We start from the raw sequence: 13,028 nt of genomic DNA on the forward strand, positions 1-13,028 counted from the left end.
AAGAGCGGACTCTGACATGGGACAAAATCCAGCAAAGAGGCTTCTATGGGCCCTCAATATGTAGCTTATGCAGAAAAGAAGCTGAAACCCAAGAGCATATACTTAATAAATGTCCATTTGCGAGAACAGACTGGGAGGAGAAGGTCAAGCCAAACTTTAAAGGGAAAGGAATGAAGCTAGCAATGGGAAGCCATAAGCCAGTCGCTCATGCCAAAGGAGAACCTCAATAGAGAGATGTCATTGGCAAGTGAAGAGTGGTTCATGAAACCCACACAATATGAAATTGAGAAGCTTAGGGTAGGGCCTATGTAATGTTGGGCACGTGGGAGAACCATTGGAAAAATGACTTCCCTCAATGGCAACAAAGTCGCCCAAGATCGTATAACGTACATGAAGAAGAGACTGTGAACGACATGGAGAGGTGTGCACCATGCATATATGCATCCATGGACAACAGATAAGTGGATCATCGGGCCTCAATAATCTAAATGGAAGGTAAGATCAATGACCAATCCATTTCTATTTTGTTAAACCCAGGACAAACTACGTAAGCCCATAAGTGGTCGAGAAGAGTTCCTTACTCAGGACAATTCATAAGGAGTCTTGGCTAGTCCAATTGGCTATTGAGACCAGGAAGAAAGTGGATTATTCCATCCAATTCATGCCTAATCATGCTAAATGACATGCCCATTGTAATTAATTTAAATTTGTTGCCCATGGGAGTATATTATTTGGTAATTATAATATCAGCTAGTAGAACTTAATATGGAATGTTTTGTGTAGCATTGTCTTGTTATTCTTAATATGAAAAAGTAAAGTATTTATGTATTCTTAAAATGGAATGTGTGTCACTTTTGTGGTGAGGAGAGGAATGTGTATAAAAAGAAATTACATACATAAAGCAAACTGAAAAATAAAGTGTTACTTTCCCTTTAAGTTAAGCTATGTGATCAATCAAACAAGGAAAATATTTTAGATTGTTTTGCGTATGATAAAAGGTCCTATGAAGACCTATTCATCCTTTCCACTCTATAAGTAACTGGGCCTTGCGGAGATATCTTTTGTGACGGGTACTGGGGCTACGTCCCGAAAGAACTGGTGACGCTTCCAGCAGCCAAAAAATGACGGGTACTGGGGCTACGTCCCGAAAGAACTTGCGACGCTTCCAGCAGCCAAAGAATGACGAGTACTGGGGCTACGTCCCGAAAGAACTGGTGACGCTTCCAGCAACGAAAAGAATCAATCAAGGTATTGAATGAGGCTTTAGTGCTTCCCACACCTCCACCTATAGGGAAGGATGCCCTAAAATTTGGCCAATAGGATACCTTCATCTCACGGAGGCAGTCGAGTCTTTAGCTTCTTGGTAATCGGTTATCAGTACCGAGCACTATACAGGTTGGGTAGCCCCATATAGGACCGCACGCACTGAGCCTAAGCCGAACCCCCTCTGAATCGGGTCTCTGTGCTGCCTGGGTTGTCTTTTCCGTGGGCTGATTGAAGGATTTGAAGCACCCTAAAAGACAACTTCTATGTTTCAAAATGTAACATGACCATGGCGGCTTATTGGATGCCTACCCCCAACAGTCCTAACCTAAACTATAAATTATTTTGTGGCCCATGTGGGGAAATTTAGTTTGTTCAAGTTATGATTGCTTTTACGTGTCTTCCTTCACTTATGGTGTGAAAAATTAAGCTTAAATAATCTAAGTACAAAGGGTTTTTACACTTGATTCCCTTTGTTCAAAGTTTAGAGTAGCTTAGTGTGTGTAGTGAAATGTGTGTGTAAGTGACATAGTGAACATACAAAGTTTGTAGTCATGTGGATATTCGATGATCCTTTTCAAATTCGTCTACTTACACTAAATTATGTTTGTTCCTTACCTGCAAATAAAATAATGTGTGGTTGATGGGCCACTTACTTCCTTCCTATTACACTATGTGAGCCTAAAAAGGGAGATGAAAAACTTAGTGCTTTCAGAAAGATTTCAGATGCAAGCCCAGGATCGTCTAAAAGACGCAAGGGAAGCAGGGGCTACTCCCTTTCTTTAATAACACCAGTTCCTAGTCCCAATGCTAATGAAGTAAAGATGCTTTGGTTAGTAAAAAATATGAGTGAATTATGGGCCACTTACTCCTTTGCTAATTAAACTATTTGACTTCGGTAAAAGAGCAAAACAAATTGAAAAAATGTGTGGATTATGGCCACTTACTTTTCCCGTTATTAAGCTATGTGTGAAATGTAAAATTTTTAAAGTAAATGCTAAGTAATTGCCCTACTAATACTGATTATTAAAACAATCTGAACTATATGGAACAAAATTGCAGAGGTGAAGGCAATTCACTAAAGGTTGCCAGTCACCCATGAAAGAAAAATTACAATGATTGTTTTTGTTCTTTGTAAACTGTGGGGTTAGGCTCTGCACAAGCGAGCGAACTGTGTGTCAATCTGCAAGAAAATGATAAGTGTTAAGCCAAATTATAGATATTAAGAGTGAGAATGATTATAAGCAATATGCATTATCAATGTTCTAAATTTAAACTTATATGATTAAAGAACAACGTATTTTATAAATGATACTATACTAGAAATAATTTGACTAAAATTTACAATCTCATTAAAACAAATTTGTATTGAAGAACTAAAGGCAAAATTTATACCTTTACCATAAATTCAGTTAAATTAAATGACATCTTAAGCAATAACACAAGGCCATGTGCAAGAAAATTAAAGTAGAGTATGAAGAAGTATCAGAGTACTTTGTAAAATAAATGTAGAGATAAAAAACTATACTAATTATATGTTATTAGTCAATCTGAACTGCATTATCTAATATTTTTTCTCAAAACTTTGGAAATGAGTGGATATTTATGGTAGGAATGTAGCTTGAATATGATATAGATTTAATACATTAAATTTTTTATGATACATTCCATTAAATAAATTCAATAATCTAAAATTATAATTATCTCAATTTCACACAGTGAATTAAAAAATCTTAAAAAACAAAAAATCTGATAAAAAAAAAAAAAAAAAAAAAAATTGCATCAAAAAAATTATGATGCATTCCATTAAATAAACTTAACAAATTATAATTATAATTATCTCAGTTTCACACACTGAATAAAAAAATCTTAAAAAAACATATAAAAATAACAGCATTAAACTACATTTCATGTTAAAATTTATAATGAATTATATAAATATCATTAAACTCATCATAAAATTTAGGTAAAGAATTAAAAAATTAAAAAAAGAAACAACTCGTAAAATTTAATAATTTTAATAATTACCTTTTTAATTTTGGACAATATTTTACACTATTTAACGAAGGAGGAATTGCACACTATGAATCCTTAGTATCCTATCCATGTTGGAGAGGGAAAAAAAAAAAAAAAAATCCCAAATTTCTACCACTGTTCTATTGATTGGTCCTACTGATGGGGATGAACAAAAATGAGTCTAATCCTATATCCAATATAATTCTATGTATAGTACTCAAAACTGTCAATGTAAAAAGTGTATGTATGAATTTGGGGTAATACATTGAAAAACTGAAGGCACTATTCTTTCTCTTGTACACTTCACTTGATTTGTCTGTAGATCTTCCAGTGTACCATCCACCATAGTTGTAACTTTTAGTGCCAATAGTAACCCAAAAATGTCTTTGCACCAACCACACTAGGGAAATAAGGTGGTTCAAAATATATATGACGTAGGGCATCACAAGCACCTAGATATGATGGACCCTTCATTTCAGTGCTACCCATGGTTGTTACTACCAGCTGCTGATATGAGAAGAAAAACCTTTTCACCGCGACTTCTATTGCCTGGAAGGCCAACAGAACATGTATTATTGCAACATGGTAAGCACCTGAAGTGTTATGTGAGCGCAGTCCATGTGAATGAAACAAATGCATAAGTGCCTCCTGGAGCCTTGGTCCACCCTTTGGATCAGCCTCAACACCGATGACTTTGGGCACCAGATGCCTTAGTTCCTTGCATGCATTTGTAAGGTCTCTAAGGGGGGAAGACCGAAGGCAATATGCGCCTGCAAGCGTACTAGTGCTGCTAATTGCCAACTGGTGTTTAAGGCAAAGGAAATCATCTGGGTCCATCACTAGAAGCAAATTCACAATTTCTGTGAGCATGTTCCACATCCTTTCAACCATCCAACAGTCTGTGGATGCTCCTACGAAATCCCCAGAGTCTATTCTTTCAGATACTCTCTGCAACAATTCTTGGCCTACAAATACCCACGCCTCAAAGATCTGGAGGACATTGCAAAGTTTGGCATCTTCTAGATTATGGAACTGTTTATGTTGTTTTAAAGAGTGCAAATATCTTGGCTTGCAGATTCTATCATATTCAAGAAGAGGCTTACCTGACATATTTGGTTCCCCCAGACCTAAAGTGAAGGGAGTCCTCTGCATATGGCCTTCAATGGCAAGCCATATTCTAGAAACCATAGCTTCAGCGCTTTTCCATGTACCCAAACGAGGAAGTAAGCTCTCTTCACTTGTTCTGCTAACCACAGGTAAAGCACCAGGTCTCTGCCATACCTCATGGAAAACTTTCCATGAGAGAACACCACTACTTACTGACAACTGAAGAGTGGGAACCTGCTTGTCATTTTCACAAATCATTGAAATCAACTCAATCTGGGAACTAATTAAGGATTCAAGCCTTCTCTTCCATTCCTCTTTGTCAATGTAAGTCCTTGTGTCACAGAGCACAGACGAAACAAACTGAAAAGTAATCTCCAATGACTGTAAGGCAGCCTTTACCAACCCCTCTCTAGACCAACTAGGCCATTCCTTGAATTTCCACATGGCACTGAGCTCGGGGAGATGCACATACTGCTCGTAACCCGCACACTCCATGGGGGAGGGCTCTATGGATTCTTCAACAAAGGCAAAATAGGATGCCATTTTTTTACAGGACATATTTTTTGCCTGCAAACATAACGAGGAGAGTAAAGACACTAATGCTCTCCATATACCATAATCTAAAAAGAACAACATAATAATAGAATAAACACTAAAATACATTTTAAACACTAAAATTTTGAAAACTGGAATAGAATAAAATGTTCTTAAATCCTTGATATATTTAAAAAGCCATAATATATCAAAAAGCTATATATAATATGTTACTGGACAAAAAACATATCTATTTGTTGCAACTCAACTTTTTATGTAGATGATAAAAACTCAACACATAAATAATGAAAAGAGTTAAATAATGTCAACACATAAATATATATTTTTCCAGTTAACAAAGTGAATAGATATAAGCTAAATATACGGTGGTTGGTCTGTTTCACTTTGGGATTTTTTTATTATGAAACGAAAAAGTAAATTTACTTCAAACTCGTACATTCTCGTTGTCCTTCAATCTTGAAGTGTACATATTTGACTGCCAGACGAAATTATGTTGAAGTGTACATATTTGAACTGCCAGACCAAGTTATTGGACATTTTGTAGGGTTTCTTTTCTAATATAAATACTATTTTCCATGGACATTTTGTACATCTTATGTAGTGTTTGTTTTCTAATATAAATACTATTTTCCATCGACTCTGATATTTAATGGTCTTACACATTAATATCATTTAAAGCGTTTCTTGCCATTTTGTTTAACTGAATTTGAGAAGTATATTTAAAAAGCAAAATGTATATTTTGGAGAAATGTATTTAGTATTTTGTTGATATGTAGGATAAATCGATTCATCATAATTTTGATAATTTAATAATGGGTACTAAATATTTTTTATAAAGCATTATTGATAATGAGAAAAACTTACTTTAAAATGTGAATTTTGAAGGAAATTAATATCATAAGATATTTATACTAACTGGATCCTTTTATTATTCTACTACTTTTCTTCAAGGAAGACCAATTATAGCATGTGTTTTGTTCCATAGCATGGCAGCTCGCGAGTAGTTACAATTTTTGAGATCACTTTGAATAAGACATCAGGTAAGTATAACAAGAAAACAAAACGACAAAATAACAAAGTATAATATAAAGATATTCCGTTTATCCATTTCCCTCGCTTTTTATATTATTTTTTATTTATATTAATAATTTAAGCCGTGTTTTTTCCGTTGCTTCTTTCTTTCTTTTCTTTTATGGGAAGGAATTGACCCTTCCCCACACTCCAAAGATTTGGGATCACCTGCATACCGGGATCATCAGAAATTTTCCATTAGAAGACGCGAGGGAAGATTAATTGACACAGCATCTATTAGCAGAGGATCCCAGGATCGGGGAGTTGTGATCACAAACGATTTCGATGAGCAACATTTCTAATATAAATACTATTTTCCATCGACTCCGATATTTAATGGTCTTACACATTAATATCATTTAAAGTGTTTCTTGCCATTTTGTTTAACTGAATTTGAGCAGTATCATGAACATTCGAATTCTGATCAAAACCCTTTTATATAGAAGTTCTTGATTGTTATTATCAATACCAAAGGCATGGATCTCTCTGACCGAAAATTGGTTAAGGATCTGGTATCGATCTCTCCAATCAACAATTGGTTAAGGCTTCTTTGTAGTTTGGTCACAATATATATTTGGGCTGCAATATACATAGTTTTATGTATATCTTTTCAATACAGATAATTTTCTCTTTATCGTTTTAATATGTTTTAGTATCGTTTGGAAAATATGTTCTCCGAGTGCTGAAACAAAAGCGATGGGGGAGCGTCCACGCAGTGCGGAAATGGCGGAGCCATCTGTTTGCAACTGCCAACCAGAGATGATCGTCTCGTCCTTGGCCATACAGTGATCGCCTCGTCTCTCAGCGCCCAATCAGGAAGCCTCCCTTGCCAGCTGCTCGCTCCTCCACGTCCTTTTCCATGCAGGAACGCCATCGCCCTTGTCTGCCAGGTTGCTCAAATCATCCACCCGTCTCTCAGCTTCATGCATATCGACGCCCGCCACTCCCTGCTTGAGAGAACCCCTTATTTAACCCGTCCATCAGCTTTCCCTTGGGTTTTCCGTCTTCGGCCCTCCTGGTCGGGGAGTGTATCGGTTTCTCCTCCTCCCTCTGCTCTCGTTTCCGCCCGACTCCTGGGCTCTCTTTTTCGGCGTTTTGGTCCCTGCGTTTTGGTCCCTGCGTTTTGGTCTCTTTCTGAAAATGCGTTTTGGTCCCTGCGTTTTGGTCTCTTTCTGAAAAAAATGTTTCAGTATCGTTTCAATATACATAGTTTTCTATATATGGATTAAATATATATAGTTTTCTCTATATTGTTCAAATAGATGTAGCTATCTACAATAGTTTTTTAACACTGTATAGTTTTCTTTTGCATCACATAGTTTTCAGTGTAGTTTGCATCACATGTATTTTTAGTGTAGCCGACATGTGCTTGGCTCAAACCGCGAAGAAGGGTTCTGCGTCGAGTCGAGCTCTGAACCATCACCGTTTGGGCAGAGAAAAGATGATGGCGAAGCTGAAGATGAAGAAATCCTCCCTCCGCCGAAGCCGTAGCGTAACGCTGGCAAGGAGACAAAGATTGGCCAATATTGATATAAAGACAGATAGCCATGACGATGGCTCCATTGAAAGGAAACTTGGGACTCTGCAGAGGCTCGTTCCCGGTGGCAGAAGCATGGGTTTTGATACCCTTCTTCAGGAGACCGCGGACTACATAATGAATCTTGAAGTGCAAGTTCACGCCATGGAGGCCCTCAGGAGAATTTTACACGAGTTCTACTAGTGTATGGACGAAGCCACCACGCAACAGAAGCGGGGATCAACTTCCCCTTCTGTAATAGTAGTTATGATATTGAAAATTATATAGAGATCACAGAAGATATTTTCCAGATTGAAAGTTTAAAGCAAATCCAACTGGTTTTTGTCAAAAGATATAACATGACTTATAGATGGATCAAGCACGGCAGACAAAGACCTATATGAATCAGACCGAGGACGAACTTGATCCAAATTGCATTTGTAAGTTTCAATGGTGACCGACGGAAAACAAATTTACACATCTTGCCACCTGTCCTGTAAGTTGGGTGTATGTTGCAGTCTCAAACCATGTTATGTCTTGAAAATTTTACAGAGAACGCATAAGATATTATTCATATCCTAAATCAAACTTGTTTGCCTGGCTTTCAGATAGATTTAAAAAGATAATACTTGACTTCTATTTGGAGGGAAATAGATGTTAAAATTCACCAAGAATTCGCAGGCTTCAGGGGCACTAACCTTGCCAACCGCAAATCTTGATAACCAATGGCCAGCTCCTCCAGGTATTGAACGTCTCCTCCGTTATGTTCGCCGAATGGTTTTGCAGGTTTTGTTCTGTTCGCCGCGGAGTAGGAATGGTTTTGAAGGCCGGAGGAGGTTGGTCCCGTTCGTGCCATCTGTAAATGAGCTCTCCCGGGCATTAATATGATTTGAGTGGAGGCCACGCGCTCCCGTATTTGATCAATATGTCATCAATACGATTTGAGGGAGGCTGCGGGTGGCTGCGGGCAGGGTCGCCAGGGCATCGATGGGCAGTCGGAGAGGGATGCCGGAGACCGATGATGTATGGACGGATGATGCATGGTGGATGGTGGTCGCCGTGCTCTGTGAGGCTGTCAGAGGGGTACCTCCATAGCATTAAATTTGCTATGGAGGTGGAAATAGGAATTGCCCTCACATTTGGGCACCCACACATGTCATGAGTTGGGCAAGTCAAGTCATAAGACAAGATGAGCATTACATGATTTGTGATGATTGTGTGACATTTTGGGGTTTCTTAATTGAGCGAGTTGAGATGGTCTAGATGAGCATGCCAATGCCCAAGTTGTGTTGATTGAGATGAGTGTGCCCATGCATGAGTTACGTCAGTCAAGACGTACACACCCAAGTGCAACGAGTTGAGTGGGGACGAGTCAGTTCACGTGCTGAGTACTCGCCCGAATTTCAGGTTTCCTGTACGATGGAATGATTTGACCTTGTCGTACCAACCAAGCCCACACATCGCCATGTTGGATATTTCACACTGTGTTGGGTCAGATTCATGAGAGGAGTAGTTTTTGCGCATGAGGTGGAGGAGGATAGAAGTCGAGGGTTTTGATTTATAATTGCAACAATAGGATAAGACGTTGAGGCCTCATTTTGATAGCAATGCACTAAATTCTATTTCACAACTGAAGGTGCGAACTAAAGGGTGGATTAAGTAGGGTGTTTTGCATGTAAATTTGAGGGTTTTGGTTGGGAGTAAACTATATTTTGGAGGAGTAAGCAAAGGGCCTAGCTCTTGGATATTTTGCAACACTGTAATGTATTTGTGAAGCTTATGTAATAATGATTGTGGGTGGATTGAGGGTCCCTTTTCCATATCTTGGTGTACATCTTTATGAGCATTATTGTAATTCTATGAATGTGACATAATATTGTAGCATAATGATAATGATGTGATGATTGGACTCTTGCACATGAGATGAATGTTAATTGAATATGGGGCATTATACTTGTGTTATGATTGCATGTTAGGTTCCACACACATAATTTATCTAACATGTGAATAGAAGTTGTGATATCCCTTGACTTGAAGCTTTTGTTGTAAATTTGTATTTATGGTTAAGTATGATTGTGTCTTAACTTTAAAATACTTATTTGAAAATAGTTTATTAGTGTGATAAACTGATAAAGGTTGAATGTAAATCTTTTATTTATAATGTTGTTAATAAAACAAATATCTAGAACTGATGTTGAAATTACTCCTCGCCGGATGAGTTATGATTGTAAGATAATTGTTGATATTGATTACCACTCATTAAGTCGTGCATTTAATCTAAATAATTAAATTCTTAATGATCATTGAAGTAATTGATCATTAACTTCCCTAAAATATAGGAAGTTATCTTGGAAAGTGGGGAAGTGTAGCTCATAAACGAGCTAGTAACTACCTGCCACTAGTTGGGTGAGGGGGAGGTAGTTATCAACTAACAAGTAAATGGTAGAGAGGGTAATCCATTTTTGGTCACCTTGCTGAGTAGAGGAATCACACAGAGCTGATCTGGTGAGAAAGCAAGAAAGGACAAAGTGAAACAGAGTTGATTACTCGCAGTCAAAAGTGCTTGGTGGGGTAATGTGGAGGAAAGTATCAAAGGTTGGGAGGAGCCAATTAATTACTGTATCAGTTCCAGACTTAAAAAGTTTCAAGATGATATTCTCAACTGTGAATTTGAGAAATTTTGTGTAGCAGAAAGACTGTATAGGACTTAGTATTTGTTTTCTTGTGAATAATAAGAAAGAAATTGAAACGAATGATGTTAGTGAAAAGATAGATATTTAATCCATTTCAAAATTATTGTAGTAAACTTATTTATGTGAATTTTATTTACTAAAATTGTTATGGCTCCCTGAAAACAAGTCTTTTTGTTATAGGATATTGTGATATTATACTCACTATTTTCTAAATATGGAAATGGTAAATAACAACTTATATACTTGCTGGAATTTATTTCCTAATTGGAAATAAAACATGACATTTTTCTTTCATGCATGGTTACATGATAAGTTAAATTAGCAAGCCTCTAAGTAACAAACAAAACTAGAAATACATGAAAATTTTGAATGACAAAAATATGAATAGTATGTCAGAATAGTACTACCGGTGCAGTGGTTGATTTTATTTTAGAATTATATATATATATATATATATATATATATATATATGGAATTTGTTAGTGCCTATCACTCATGTTAGTCACCAGTGATCAAATATGTTGTTTCAAATTTTTTTTGCTAGGGTCTTAGGTCAAATTTTTATGGTCTCAGTAGGTCTTCAAATAAAAATTTGATCATTGGTTGGTGTGTCTAGATCAGTGCTACTCCCTTCAGTATTCATGGTTATCATCATTCATCATGGTCATGTCTTTTTTCAGGTGGTTTTGATGATGGATTAGTTAAAATGTCTTCATATGAGTTTTGGTCTAGGTCTTCACTTGTTTTGTCATCACTATGTCAAATTTAAGCAAAAAGAGCCATGTAAATTGTCTTGAGTCCTCATATAAAGGGAGTTATCATCTTAGGAAGCTAATGAAATAAAGGTAAAGGTAACTTTTCAGTTCATAAAGATATTGCTGCAATCACATCATATTTGGTCTTAAGATGAAGTATGATGTCATGCCATGACATATGCCAAAAAAGTGATTTTGAGTTTATAAAGGATCATTCAAACATTCCTATCACTCATTTCAGTTGTATTGAGCTCCAAATTATCATTGGATGCCATCCAAGTCATTTCAGCATCGAACTGCACCCTCCAAGGCGATTTTTCTCCTCAACACTGCGTTTTTGGCAGCCACGCTACATTTTGTCCAATTCGTTGTGTTTTTCAGTTTTGGGAGCAAAGGGGCACCTGCCAGGGGTTTCTTTTACAATCAATGGTTCCAATATCATTCATACAAGTAAGTCAAAGCCTCTCAGTACCTCCTTTCATCAGTTGTTTCACATTTCAGTGGGGAACCCTCTCCTAGGGTTCACACTGCATTTTTGTGGTTTAACATTCTTTTTTAGTTTGCAAACAGAAAAACCTAGTTCCCTACTCAATTTTCCCTTTCCCCACACTCAAAAACATTTCCCCTAGCCTTCCTTACCCCTACTCACCTCATTACCTAAGTCCTAGAGCTAACCCTAGTCCTCACGTTGCATTTTGGGTAGAAATTAGGGTTAGGACTGTGTTTAAATTCCTACCACCTATCCCTACACTCCCTATGTGATTTTTCACTTCCCTAAGCCTCCCAACACATCTAACTAGCTCCTAAATCCTCCCCTAATCTTTTCCCATTCCCATTCCCCTCATTTCCTTTACTTTCCCACAAACCCTAGCCTATTGCCACACTTTTGACACTTTCCTAGGCTAGGATTGTTTTTTCCACTTTTGCACCCTTTCCCCTCACCCATCCCCTAAAATTTCACTTCCCTATGCTCCATAACATCTATCCCTAACCCCCTAAATTTTCCCAAGAATTTAGGAGCCCCCTAACCTCTTCATCTACCTTTATTCATAAAACTACCCTAAATCCCCTGTTTTCTAGCACTAAACCCTAATTCCATTTCTTAGTGAGCTAGGGTTACATAATGGATGAAAAGAACACACCCACTGATCAGAGAAAGTATAAAGGAGGGAAAATCTCCAGGTATGAGCCCATTTCAGCACATAGCATCATGTCTCCACCATTTCTCAAGAAATCATTCCAAGAGACAAATCATTTGCTGCACATAGGGACAATTTTGCTTCAAAGTATGTTTCTGACCAAATGGAGATGAATTTTACAAATGTGAAAGAGTTTTTAGTAAATCATAGACCAAGGAACAAAAACCTCCTTCAGTTTATACACAGGTGTTATGATTTGGGACAAATGCCCAAAATATAGTTACTAAAGGAGAGTTGTTGCACTTCTGGAGTAACCTTGGGAGAATGCGTTTTTCTCGGTCTTGGAGAGGAAATTTTACATGATTAAGCACTCCATTGACTACTAGACATCTTAAGCTTTCCAATATGCATTTGGAGCTCAGGAAGGCAATCAAAATTGCCCTTCACGATGGCGCTACGTTTTTGCTGCACTTCTGAAAGTAGTCTTGGGAAAATGCATTTTTCTCTATCATGGAGTATCCAAATGACTTTCTCGACGAGTCAAATGATAACTAGACATCCACAACTTTCCAATGCGCCATAAAGATACTGATTTTGAGCACGGGAACCCCTCCAAAAGTCACTTGCAATCTGCACGCTACATTTTCTACAAGCCCGCTACGTTTTTGCCTAGAAGTCACTTTTCTCAGTTTGCTCAGCTAGTTTCGAGTCTTCTTGATTTAATTGCTTATGTTTGATGTAATTATGATGTATTGAAGTTTAATTATGCTTTCTATGGTAAGAAAATACTAGATTCATGCTTGTAAAGGTGTTCATGGTCCAATGAATCAGTTTAAGGCCAATTTGGGAGTTTGTTATAACCTCCCTAGTCATTAGGATTTGTTGGAGAAATTTGTGTAACTGATTCTATACT

General features: G+C 37.3%; 1 long non-coding RNA gene and 1 pseudogene across 1 annotated transcript; one reads left to right on the plus strand and one right to left on the minus strand.

The window, feature by feature from the left end:
• Positions 1 to 3,636: 3,636 nt before the first annotated feature.
• On the minus strand, positions 3,637 to 4,929 carry LOC149211588 (nematode resistance protein-like HSPRO2 pseudogene; annotated as a pseudogene).
• Positions 4,930 to 7,130: 2,201 nt separating this feature from the next.
• LOC149211589 (uncharacterized) lies at positions 7,131 to 7,592 on the plus strand. The gene is made up of 2 exons (XR_016250173.1): positions 7,131 to 7,195; positions 7,332 to 7,592. It is a non-coding gene; the product is annotated as an uncharacterized LOC149211589 (long non-coding RNA).
• Positions 7,593 to 13,028: the final 5,436 nt, after the last annotated feature.

Source organism: Pinus tabuliformis, chromosome 1_1 (assembly GCF_031772625.1).
Source record: "Pinus tabuliformis cultivar Carrire ecotype Pingquan chromosome 1_1, CPIR1, whole genome shotgun sequence".
Lineage (NCBI taxonomy): Eukaryota > Viridiplantae > Streptophyta > Pinopsida > Pinales > Pinaceae > Pinus > Pinus tabuliformis.